The following is a 13,269-nucleotide window of genomic DNA, read 5'->3' as shown; positions in this document are numbered from 1 at the left end:
AGTGGACTTCAGCCTGTGAAACCATCTCTGTCCCTCACTTCCCTGGTTCTCTGATGCTCTCCTACCATGGACAGCACCCCAGCCCATGTTGGGGCCCAGGCTCAAGTAGGAGAATGCTTCAGACACATTTTGGGGACTTGAATGAATCATAATCTAACCACTGACTTTCTCCCCTCCTCCAGTTTTCCCAGGCTAACTAGATCCCTGTGGGGTGTTTTTATTCTCCACTCCTCTGTGGTCTGCACTTCTGTCAGGAACTCTCGCTGGCCTCCTAGTCATTCTCTCATCTCATCTTTAAGTGAACAAACATAAAATACCCTCCTCCCAGCACTGGCCTATGTTTGAAAATTGCTTCAAGAAGCTTTGTTGGTCTTAACACCATGCCTGGCACTTTGTAGAAGCTCTTTTAGTTGCAGTTTTAGAGATTTTCAGTCATATCTGACTTGTTGGGACTCCTTTTGGGGTCTTCTTGGAAAAAATACTGAAGTGGTTTGCCATCTCCTCCACCTCATTTTACAGATAAGGAAAGTGAGGCAAATAGGGTTAAGTGACTCACTCAGGGTCACACAGCTACATCCAGAGGTTGGGTTTGAATTTGGGTCTTCCTGACTCCAGGTCAGGTACTCTTGTCCACTGTACCACCTAGTAGGTGCTTAATTAATATTTATTATTCTATTTGCTGATGGGGGCATAGAAGAGAATGATCTCTGAGGAGGTTCCTTCTTAATCTAAGAATCTAGGCGATGTGTCCCCTTTCTGCCCCAGCTCAGCTTTACTTCCAGGTGCCCAGTAAGAAGGAAGTGGGTTCCACAGAGCCAGGAAATCTATGCCTACCTCCTCAATGACTGGAGACCTGGAATTTGATTCTCAATTCCTCTTACCTCTCCCAGTATTACTAGGTGCCAGGATTTGCAGTAAGTGCTATGGACTCTAGGACCAGAACCCAGATCTGCCCCCATTAGCCCACCAAATTACAGGTGCTGGCCTTTGGAAACCCTTTCCTGAAATTCAAGGCTTTTTGATTGCTGAGCCCCAGACTTGAGATGGAATGGGAGTGTGGGGGTTGGGTTATCACCCTTTCTTGCATGTCTGACCTTTCCTCCATTCATTTAGATTAGCATTTGCTACTCCCTTACCCCTACCTGCCAGCTCCTGGATTCTGGAATTCCATTTTCCCCTCCCCTTTTCAGGGCCTTCCTGCACCCTCTCACCACCTCCCTTTCTCTCCCACCTTCCCCCCACTTCTGTTATTGGTGGTTGGGCCTAGAGGGGCTGGAGACTAAGGCAGGCCCTTGTAAACGCTTTCTCAGGTATTCCTTTGGCTCCCCCCAGCACTCATCCAAGTTCTCCCCAGTCCGGGAGGCCCAAATCCTTTCAGGTCTCTTAGTTTTCTTCAGTAAAATACGAAGGAGCCCCTCCTTTCTACCTTGTGGTCTTCCTTGGAGGATCTGAAGGGATAATGATGTTCAAATACTTTAAGAAAGGCCAGTCGTTCTCCCCAGGGCTTGTCCTGCCCAAGTACACCATTAACACCCCCCCCCCCCACCCCCATGCTGCCCATTCCTTTACCACGGCCAGCTCTTAAGTTTTTCCTTTTGCTGCTGGTTAATGCCCTACTGATCTGTTCCTCCATCTACATAGCTTGCAAAGTTCCAGTCACAGGAAATTGCTGGAGACAAAAACAGAAACGCTCCTCAACTTCCGGGAGTTTACACTCTAGTAGACTGATGTGGAGGTCATCAGATAATGTATAATATTTGTGTGAGAAATAATCGTCTTACTGAGAATTCCACCTGGGTATGAGTGAATTTAGAAGAAAAAAAAAAGGATTTTTTATTTCACTTCAGTGGGTGACCTGGCCTTTAACCTCTTGTGAAGAAGGGTCCACTCCCAAACCAAATGACCGACCCAAAGGCAGACCCTCAAGACAGACTAAGCGCGTTTTTTTTCCTTGTAGGTATTTTTTATTAAATGACGGTACATAATTTTTAATACATCATTTAAAGTTTGTGTTATGCCTTTTTTAAAAAAAAAGCATTTTAGTTTTTCCAATTTCTAGCAATTTGGGGGCTCATTCAGCATTTCTAGCATTGGAAGAAGGAAAACTCACTGTAGAGAAAGGGAGGCACCCCCCACTGATTTCCAGTGGCCCCGAATATCCACAGGTTGAAATTTCCCTTCTTCAGACTGCTAACTTCCTGGGACTACTTTTTTTTTGGGGGGGGAGGAATGCTTGGGATCCCAGGAATGTAATTAAAGAGATGGAATGAGAGAGTGAAACTGATGGGCCAGAGATAGTACAAGTCAGGTTCTTGAGAACAGCAAGAAAATTCAGGATCTAAGTACTGCTTTTCCGTGTCTCAGATTCTAGGTTGATAAGTCAGATTTGTCTGGAATTGGAGAAGAGCTCTTAGATGTAAAAGGTTCTGAGGAGTAGAATGGAATTTCTCTGAGCATTTTATCCAAAAAAAAAAAAAACATTAGCATAATTTGCTGGCTAACCTGGAAAACAATGGGTTAAAGTTCAGAGATTTTCAGGTTGTAAAAATGCACTCTCTCCATTCTACCTCTGAAAAGTTTCAAATGTGGAGAGAGATGAGAAAGAAAGCAGGAAAGCAGATTGATTTGCATTTAAACCATTTCTTGCCTCACATAAAGGAGGTTTGTGTGGGAGGATACAGCTGAGAGGTGATTTGGAGATGTGAAGCATGAAGTGTTATTCTTAATTTAATGCTTGGGATAGGTCTGAATTCAAATTCTAAATTGTTCATGTACAATATTTTGTCTAAAGTCTTGTCTATTTGTTTGATAGATGTTTTGCTTTATAATGGGGAAGTCTGAAATGCAGTGAGTGAAAGCTTTGAGAAGCTTTTGAGGCTCAGAGTGGTGTATTAGCATAACAAAAGATCTCAGGCAAGCTGCCAGAGAAAGAAAGCAGAGGTTGGGGAAAAAGAAATTTGGCTCCTTTTAGTACATAAATTTTTGGCAATTTAACTCCCATCTAGTTTCTTTAATGTTCAGAATAGACAGAATAGGGATAAGTGAAAAATCTTTTTTAAAAATTTAGTTGAAATGTCTGTGGTAGTTTGAGTCAAGATTAGGAAAGAAAGGTTGAAGCAGGAGCGAGAATATGGAGGGTAAAATAGAAAGATGAATGGTTTGAATGGGGGTTGTGGAGCAGTGAACACATACTCTCAGTGCTCCCTTTTCAACCTTGTTTTGATGACTTAGGGACTTTAAGGAGTACAAGGAATTTAAGTGAGGGTGAAAATTTGTAGCCTGATTTATTAAACCACAGAAAAAGTTATGAGAAGTTAGAAGGAATTATGTCTATCCACATTTCAGGATGAATGGATCTGGGATTTTTTTTATTAAAAACTGGTAATTAAAAAATAGGTATTGACTATGGTAAAGATATTGATTACTGTGATTTGCAATTATTTAATTAATTATAAAGCTCCAGAGGTGGCCTAGCACATTTTAAGCTAACATAATTTCAAACTTTTAAACTTTTCTCAGAAGAGTTATTCAGTGCTGGGAATATACAACTAAATAAAATATATTTAAGGGAATATATAAATACCAAGATGTAATTAAAATATTTACATATTGTTATTTGGCAATGACTGAGATAATAAGAGGTACTCTATTTAAAATAAGTCTAGATGAGGTATGTGGAATCTGTGGCCTTGAGGCCACATGTGGCCCTAGATCTAGGTCCTCAAGTGTGGCCCTTTCACTGAATCCAAACATCACAGAACAAATACCCTTAATAAAATGATTTGTAATGTAAAACTTGGACTCTGTCAAAAGGCAGGACCCAAGGACCTAGAAGGCCACAGGTTCCCCACCCATACTTTAGACAGAATAAATTTCTGGGGTTAAACCAGCCAGAACAAGCCCAACAACTACATGAATGGAAATAAAAAATTTTAAAAAGTATACAAATCAAAGGAGACTTGAATAATCGAAGAGATATCAGTTGTGGATGGAGAGGCAGGGTCAATACAATAACAGTGACGATATTACCTAAACTTATTTATACCTTCAATGCCATCCCAATGAAATTACCAAAACCTTACTTTACCAAGTTAGAAAAAGTAACAAGATTCATTTGGAAGAACAAAAGGTGAAGAATATGAAAGGAACTGAGGAAAAATAATGTAAAGGAAAGAGGTTTTGCAAAACCTGATATTAAACTGTAGTGTAAGGCAGTAATTAACAAAATTGTTTGGTACTGGCTAAGAAATAGAAAAGTACATCAGTGGAACAGGGTGGACATACAATTTACAGCAGTAAATAGGGTAACCATCTATTTGAGAAGTGTAAAGGCTTTAGATTTTGGGAAAAGAATTCATTATTTGAGGAAAATTGTTGGGACAACTGGGAAGATGTGTGGCAGAAATTTGGCATATTTTAACATTTTACAGTTTATAAAAATAAAGTCAAAATGGATACATGACCTAGATTTATAGAGAGATAGTTATTACAAGAAAATTTGAAGATCATAGAACATGGTACTTAATAGACTTATGGACAAGTGAGCAATTTATGAATAAACAAGAGACATGGAAGAAAATGAGGTGTGACATGGATAATTTTGATTAAATTAATATTTTTTTTTACAAATAAAAGCAACGTACATAAGATAAGAAGGGAAATAGAAAATTGAGGGGAAGGGGTGATTTTCTTTGTAATATTTCACATAAAGTTCTCAGGTCTCAAATATATAAAGATCTTTGTAAAATCTATGAGAATTTCAGTCATTCTCCAATTGAGAAATGGACAGGCAGTTTTCCAGTGGAGAAATCCAAACTATTCATAGTCGTATAAAAAAAAACAATCTAAAGCTTTACTGAGCAGAGAAAAGCAAATTAAAACAATCTTGAGATATCATTTTACGCATATCAGATTGGTTAAAATGATTGAAAGGGAATGAGACAAAAGTTGGAGGGGATGTGGAAAAATTGAGATACTAATTCATTGTTGATGGAATTGTGAACTAATCCACCCATTTTGGAGAGCAATCTGGAATTATGCCCAAAGATTTATTAAACTGCGAATGCACCTTAACTCAGCAATACCACCAGTAGGTGCATATCCAAGGATGATTAGGGAAAAAGGCAAAAAACCTATATATTCTAAAATATTTATAGCAGCTCTTTTTATGGTGGCAAGGAACTGGATACCCTTCAATTAAGAAATGACTAGGGGGTAAGCCACTTAACTCTAATTAGCCTGCCTTCCCCCCTCCAAAAAAAAAAAACCTAAAGAAATGACTGAACAAGTTGGGATCCATGATTATGATGAAGTATTGCTGAGAATGATGGGATTGATGCTTTTTGTAAAAAACATGCATAAACTTGCACAAAATAATGAAGAGGGAAAGGAGCAGCACCAAAAGAATGATATATACAGCAACAGTAAAATATATTTATTTATTTTTAATTTTTATGTATTTATTTTTGGAGGGGTGAAGGCAGGGCAGTTGGGGTTGTGACTTGCCCAAGGTCACACAGCTAGTAAGTGTGTCAAGTGTCTGAGGCCAGATCTGAACTCAGGTCCTCCTGACTCCAGGGATGATGCTCTCTATTCGCTGCTCCACTTAGCTGCCCCAGCAAAATATTTTTAACAACAAAGTTGAGTTGAATAAACCACTTTGACTCTTATAAACACTCCACAATAGAAAGGATATATGAGGGAAGATGCTTTCAGGCTCTAGAGAAACAATGGATAAATAGAAATATATTTGGAATGATTTTATGCACGCACACACGCGCACGTACACACACACACACACATTTGTTTCTCTTGGTAGACATCTATGGCAAAGAGAGGAGAGAAGAGAAAAAAACAAATTTACATGATAACTTTATTACCTACTTAAAATGAATAGGAAATTGTTGAGTTGTAATTGATTTGGTACTTCATGTGCAATCATCTTTTTTTATTATACCATGTTATGGAAATGCTTATTTTATTCCATTAATTAAAAATAAAATAGAGAAAATAAAAAGAAAACTAATGATAATACTAAAAAAGCTATCTGAAGAGAGCTAAGAGATAGAAAGGTAGATGAGTAGAACAGAATAACTTTGTATTTGGAAAATGCTGACAAGTTTTTGTGATAAGAATTCTTGATTTGGTGAAAATTGTGAGGAAAGCTGGGAAGTAGTCTATCAGAAATTGGACAGAGACTAATATACTCCATTTACCAAAATAATGTCCAAATGGATACATGACCTAGATATAAAGGAGACATCATAGGAAATTAAAAGAATGTGATGGAACATATTAGCAGTCAGACTTATGGAGAGGTGAACAATTTATTTATAAACGAGACAGCATGGTGAGGTGCAAAGTGAATGATTTTCAATTACATTAAATTACAAAGCTTTTGGACAAAAAAAAAAAAAAAACTGTAGCCAAGATCAGAAGGAAAGCAGAAAATTGGGGGAAAAATTCTAGACAGTTTCTCAGATAAAGGTCTTACATCTGAAACATTTAAAGAACTTGGTCAATTGTGATAGAATATAAGTCATTCCCCAACCCTAAATGGTCAAAAGCTAGGAACAGGCAGTTTCTGATGAATAAATCAAAATCATACAAGAAAATTCTTAAAATCATTACTTATTACAGAAATGCTAATTAAAACTACCTTGAGATATCATCTTATACCTGTCAGGCTACAGTGATAGAAGGGAAAGGGACAAATGTTGGAAGGGATATGGAAAATCTGGGACACTCATTCACTGTTGGTGGAACTGTGACCTGATCCATCAGTTTTGCAGAACAACTTGTATTATGCCCAAAGAATTAAAAAGTATCTGCCCCTTGATCCTGTCATACTATTCTTAGGCCTGCTTTGCAAGATGATTAAGGAAAACAGAAAAGAAAAATGTTTTAAAACACTTATAGTGGATGTCTTTTTGGTAGCAGGGATTGTAACTGGTGGGGATGCCCATGAATTGGTGAATGGCTTGAGAGGGTTTGAGTACAACCTGAGGTAAATGTGGCTCTATTAGTACTGAGGTGCACCCCCTCAAAATTCAAGGCAGTCCCCACCCTCCTGGGCCTTATCTTGCAATGGGCTATGGTGGACAAGGAGAGTCTCAGTGGTTGAAACAAGAAAGAATTCAAGTACTTGTTTCAATCCAAGTGGCAATGTTTATTGTAATGCCAATAGAAGAGAGCTGGATTCCCAGTGAATCTGCCCCTAAATGGGAATTAAAGATTGGTACTTATAGACAAAAAAGATAGTGAAAAAATTTGGATGGGATTAAGAGTGGTAAATAGCCTGGGATAGCCCAGGTTTAACAGGGGTTTGGGGTGCGTAAGAGAGCCACAGTGAAAGGCCTACTGAGTATCCAGGTGGGTTGGGCTGGGCCACATGCCTGGGGCAAGATATCAGGGACTCGATTGAGAGGGAAAATTCAGGGTCTGGGTCTCATCACCCCATCATTCCCCCCTCAGTCAAATGGGACCCAAAACCTTTTGGCTTAAGTGTCTTGGCTTCTGAAACTGCTTCCTAGTGGCAAGAGCCATAGAGTTGTCACTGGTTTGAGACAGTCCCAGGGAGGAGGTTCACTGCAACCAAGCACAGGCTGCATCCAGGGGAAGATGGAGAGGGGGGATACATGGGCTGGTCCCCATTCTTTCCTACCAACTGTAGGTGAATGGCCTGTGGTCTGGAAGACATGAATTTTAGAATCTAGTCTGATGTGCAAATTCTCAGCAAGCCAAGTTCATTGTTTAGGAACTCCATAACCCAAATTTTAGAAATGCACTCACTTGACACTGAAGTGTAGGTATCAAAGAAAATTTATTTAAGAAAGAGACCAGAGGATGCAAACCTGCATTCTGGCCAGAAGCTGACTTAACTCTTTATTGGAAGAGGAAGCAATGAACCTAAAGGGAACAGCAGTTTTATAGAGTTAACCTAACACAGACTGATGCCCCATCAATTATCAGTGCCTCCCCTCAGAGAGCAGATTGGTCCACTCTTTTCCAGGTGACAGTCTTCCCTATGCACCCCTAACATGAAACTCCTTGGTATGTTCCCCCCTCCCCAACATATGTCCCATGTTCAAAAAGGGCAGAAAACTCCTCCCTGGGGGTATGTGCGGTAATATTCAATTAGCCAACTTAGCATGCCTAGTAGCCTTGTGACCCAGCTTTCTCTTCGTCCCTGACAGTTATCTGGCCAGTTTAGACCAGTTTTCCTAAAATCCTAGTTCTGTGGTTTCTGCAAAACCACAAACTCTATTCCCATTGGCTGGGGACCCTCATCCTGGTTAATTTTTACTCCTTTGTTCAAACTGACAATTAGCTGTTCTTCATAACTCAATTGCTTATTCTGTAGAACTTAATTAACTCTTCTGTGGAAACTTAACTTTCCCTAACTTTTGCCTATCTCTCACACAAACAAGCCCTTTTGAAGTTTGTAAAATAAGGAGGATTGACAGGAACCCCAGAGACTGGGCTTCCTATCCACCCCATCTATCCTTAGAACTCCTGTGGGCTGTGCATTTTCACTAGCCTTGAGGACTGCTCTGAATGGGCAGAATCAGTCTGAATAAGGCTTTCACCTTCCCCTCCTTTCCACATACATAGTAATCCATTACTAGTTTTATGTTTCAGGACTTAGATAACAGTGTGGATTTTCTTATGTGCAGCAAGATTGGAACTCTGGGTGAAAGTCTTTCCACCTTGACTACATGCAAAAGGTTTCTCTCCAGTGTGAATTCTCTGATGTTTAGCAAGACTGGAGCTGAATCTAGTCCAACTAGAGCCAGTCCGACACAGGTTGTGCCAGTACAGTCCTGGCCCCAGCAAAGCAGAGGCAGGACTTGAGAATGTCTGAATTGACTGTGGCAGTGGCAACAGTATCAGCAGTAGCTACTCCTGGAGTTATCAGCCCACATTTGGAATATTTGAGTCACCTTTTTCAACTTCTGGTAGCCAAAATGGTGGAGTAGGCAGAAAGTTGCTTTCATCCTCTCTTATTGACCTTGAAAATCCCAGAAAATGTTGCCCCAGGAATAATTCTGGGATAGTGGAGCCAGCAGAAAGGTGAGGTGCAGCAGTCTTTTACCTCAGGAGACTAGAGGGATTTATGGGAAATGTCCCTCTTACTGTGGCTGAAGGGAATGAGAACAGGATGGGAGGTGTCCCAGCAAGCCAGTGGCAAGCCCCATTTCAGCAAACCAGTGGGAGATCCTGTGCCCCAGGGTTGGTGGAACAGGCAAGCACAAACAGCAGGCATGCCACCAGCAACAGCTCAAGCTCAGCACCAGATAAACTCATAACACTATAGCCTCCAGCTGCCAGCACCTGAGGCCCCAGCACACAAAGCCTGGGACAGTACCCCCTGTGCCCCAAAAGCAGAGATCAGTTTTAAAAGCCAGAAAAAGAGAAACAACATGAGCAAAAAGGAACAAAGACAAACAATGACCATAGAGAAGTATCTTGGTGACAGAGAAGATAACACAAATTTAGGATAGGACAACACTGACAATATACCCACACCTGAAACCTCAAAAGGGAGTAGGAACTCATCTGAAGCCCAAAAAGTGTTCAAGAAGGATTTCAAAAGTCAAGACAGGTAGAAAAAAAATTGGCCAGTTACTTTTAAAATACAGTTGACAAAAAAGGAAAAAAAAATACACTGAAGAAAACAACTTCTTAAAAATGAGAATTGGCCAAATGGAAGAGGAGGTACATAAAAGCTAATTGGAGAAAAAAATTCATTAAATATTAGAATTGGGTAAGTGGAAGCTAATACACTAATAACTAATAACTCTATGAGACATCAAGAATCAGTTAAACAAAACCAAAAGACTGAAAAAAATAGAAGAAAATATAAAATATCTTATTGGAAAAACAACTGATCTGGGAAACAGATGCAGGACAGATAATGTAAGAATTAGTCTACCTAAAAGTAATGATCAAAAAACAGGCTGGACAGCATCTTTCAAGAAGTCACAAGGAAAACTGCCCTGAGATCCTAGAACCGCAGGGTAAAATAGTTCTTCAAAGAATCCATCAATCATGTCTGGAAAGAGATCAAAGAGATCCCAAATTGAAAACCCCAAAGAATATTGTAGCCAAATCCCCAGAATTAACAGGTCAAGGAGGAAGTACTGTAAGAAGCCAGAAAGAAACAATTCAAATATTGTGAAACCAGAGTCAGGATTACACAGGAACTTGCAGCTTCTGCATTAAAAGATCTGAGGTCTTGGAATTTGATACTCCATAAGGAAAAGGAGCTTGGATTACAGCTGAGGATCAACAAAACAACAAAACTGAGCATAATGTTTCAGGGGAGGAGATAGTCAAGGAAGTAGAGGACTTTCATACTTTCCTGATGAAAAGATCAGAGCTCAAAGGAAAATATGATATTCAAATAGAAGACTGAAGAGAGGCATAAAAAGGTAAACAAGAAAGGAAAAAGAAATACATGTTATTCAATAAGGGCAAACTGTTTACATCCCTAAATGGGAAAATCATACTTATAACTCTGGAGAACCATGTCTATATTAAGATATTAGAAGGGATATACATAGATAGAAGAGGTGGGTTTAAGTTGACTTTGATGTGATAAAAAGCCTACATAAGTGGTGAAAAGTTATTGTAATTGGAGAAGGAGGAGGTAGAAAAGGGTAAGTTACATCAGAGGAAGAAGCAGGAATATCTATTACCATAGAGGGGGAAGAGGGAGGGAGATGAGCATTGTTTGAACCCTACTCTCATGATTTGGCCTAAGGAAGGAATAACACACTCAGGTATAGAAATCTAACTTGCCCTATAGGCAGTAAGAGGGGAAAGGGCAAAGAAAAGGGAGGGAGTGGTTAGAAGGGAGGAAAGAAATGGGAAGGGGCTGATAGAAAGGAGGGCAGATTGAGGGAGGTCTTGGTCAAAAGCAAAACTCTAGTGACTTGGGAAAGGGAGAAAGGAGAAAGACAAGAATGGGGAGAGGCGGGGATAGGATAGAGAGAAAGATGGAAATAGTAATCATAAAAGTGAATGTGGATAGGATGAGCTCTCCCATAAAATGGAAGGGGATAGCAGAATAGATTAAAAACCATAATCCTACAATGCGTTGTTGAGAAGAAACACATTTGAAACAGAGCGATACACACAGGGTAAAGGTAAAAGGCTGCAGGAGAATATATTATGCTTCAGCTGAAGTTCAAAAAAAAAAAGGGGGTAGCAATCCTAATCTCAAACAAAGCAAAAGCAAGAATAGATGTAATTAAAAGAGATAAGGAAGGAAACTATCCTGTTATAAGGTACCATAGACAATGAAGGAATATCATTACTAAACATATATGGACCAAGTGGTATATCATCCAGATTCTTAGAGAAGTTAAAAGGATTTACAGGAGGAAATGAAGACCAAAACTATACTAGTGGGGCACCTCAACATCCTCCTCTCAAAAGTATCTAACCATAAAATAAGCAAGAAAGATGTTAAGGAGGTGAATACAATTTTAGAAAAGTTAAATATGGTAGACCTCTGGAGAAAATTGAATGGGGATGCAAAGGAATATGCTTTTTCTCAGTAGTACATGACACCTACACAAAAATTGACCATACTAGGGCATTAAAAACCTCACAGTCCGATGCAGAAAGGAAGAAATATGAAATGCATCCTTCTCAGGTCATGATGGAATAAAGATTATATGTAATAAAGGGCCTTGGAAGAGATTAAAAATTAATTGGAAACAAAACATAGAAATAATAACTTCATACAAGAGAAAGACAATAATGAGACAACATATCAAAACTTAAGGGATACAGTGAAAGCAGTTCTTAGGAGAACTTTTATGTTTCTCAATGCTTACATGAATGAAACAGAGAAAGAGAAAGTCAGTGAATTGGACATGCAACTAAAAAAAGCTAGAGAAAACACATTAAAAATCTCCAATTAAATGCCAAAATAGATATAATGAAAACTATAGGAAAGATTAATAAAACTAAAGTTAAGAAAACTATTGAACTAGCAAATAAAAGAGCTGATTTTATAAAAAATAATAAAATAGATGAATCTTTCATTATTCTGATTGAAAAAAAGAAAACCAAATAACCAGTATCAAAACTGAAAAGAGTGAATGCATTTATCACCAATGAAGAGGAAATTAAAACAATAATTAGGAACTATTTTGTACAACTGTATGACAGCACTAGAAACGTTAGCTTTAGAAATAAAAGAAGAAGAAATTGAAGGAATTAGAACAGGCAAAGAAGAAATAAAGCTACCACTCTTTGTAGATGATATGAAGGTATACTTAGAGAATCCTAGAGAATCAAGTAAAAAAAAAACTAGTTGAAATAATAAATAACTTTAGCAAAGTTGCAAGATATAAATTAACCCACTATGCCCAAAGGACTATACAAATGTGCATACCCTTTGACACAGGATTACCACTTCTAGGACTGTATCCCAAAGATATAAGCTAAATGGGAAAAGGACCCACATGTACAAAAACATTTATAGCATTTCTTTTTATGGTGACCAAGAACTGAAAATTGAGGAGATGCCCATCAATTGGAGAATGGCTGAACAAGTTGTGGTACATGAATGTAATAGAATACTGTTGTGCTATAAGAAATGGTGAGCAGGCAGACTTCAGAAAAACCTGGAAAGACTTATATGAACTGATGCTGAGTGAAGTGAGCAGAACCAGGAAAACATTGGACACAGTAACAGACACATTGTGCAGTGACTGATTTTGATAGACTTAGGTCTTCTTAGCAATCCAAGATCTTGAAACAACTCAGAAAGGCTTGTGATGGGAAATGCCATCCACATCCAGACAAAGAAATATGGATTCTGAATGCAGATAGAAGCATTTCCTGTCTTTTTTGGTTTTGTTTTATCTTTCTCATGGTTTCTACCATTCATTCTACATCTTCTATACAACATGACTAATGTGAAAACTAGTGTGAAAAAAATATGAATATATATAGAGAGAGAGAGCCTGTATCAGAGGTGGTAAGTAGGGAGAGAAAATTTAAAACTTATGGAAGTGAATGTGAAAAATTTAAAATAAATAAATTTTTTAAAAAGTCAAAATGGGTACACAGTTTAGATATAAAGGCTGATACTATAAGGAAACTGGGAGAGCAAGGAATAGTGTATCTGCGAGATGTATGGAGAATGGAAGAATTTCTGGCCAAACAAGAGATAGAGAACATTACGAAATGCAAAATGGATAATTTTTACTACATTAAATTGAAAAGTTTTTGCACAAACAGAGCCAATGC

Source organism: Trichosurus vulpecula, chromosome 2 (assembly GCF_011100635.1).
Source record: "Trichosurus vulpecula isolate mTriVul1 chromosome 2, mTriVul1.pri, whole genome shotgun sequence".
NCBI classification, from domain to species: Eukaryota; Metazoa; Chordata; class Mammalia; order Diprotodontia; family Phalangeridae; genus Trichosurus; species Trichosurus vulpecula.
The sequence above is the reverse complement of the archived record's forward strand: the minus strand, read 5'-3'. Positions refer to the sequence as shown.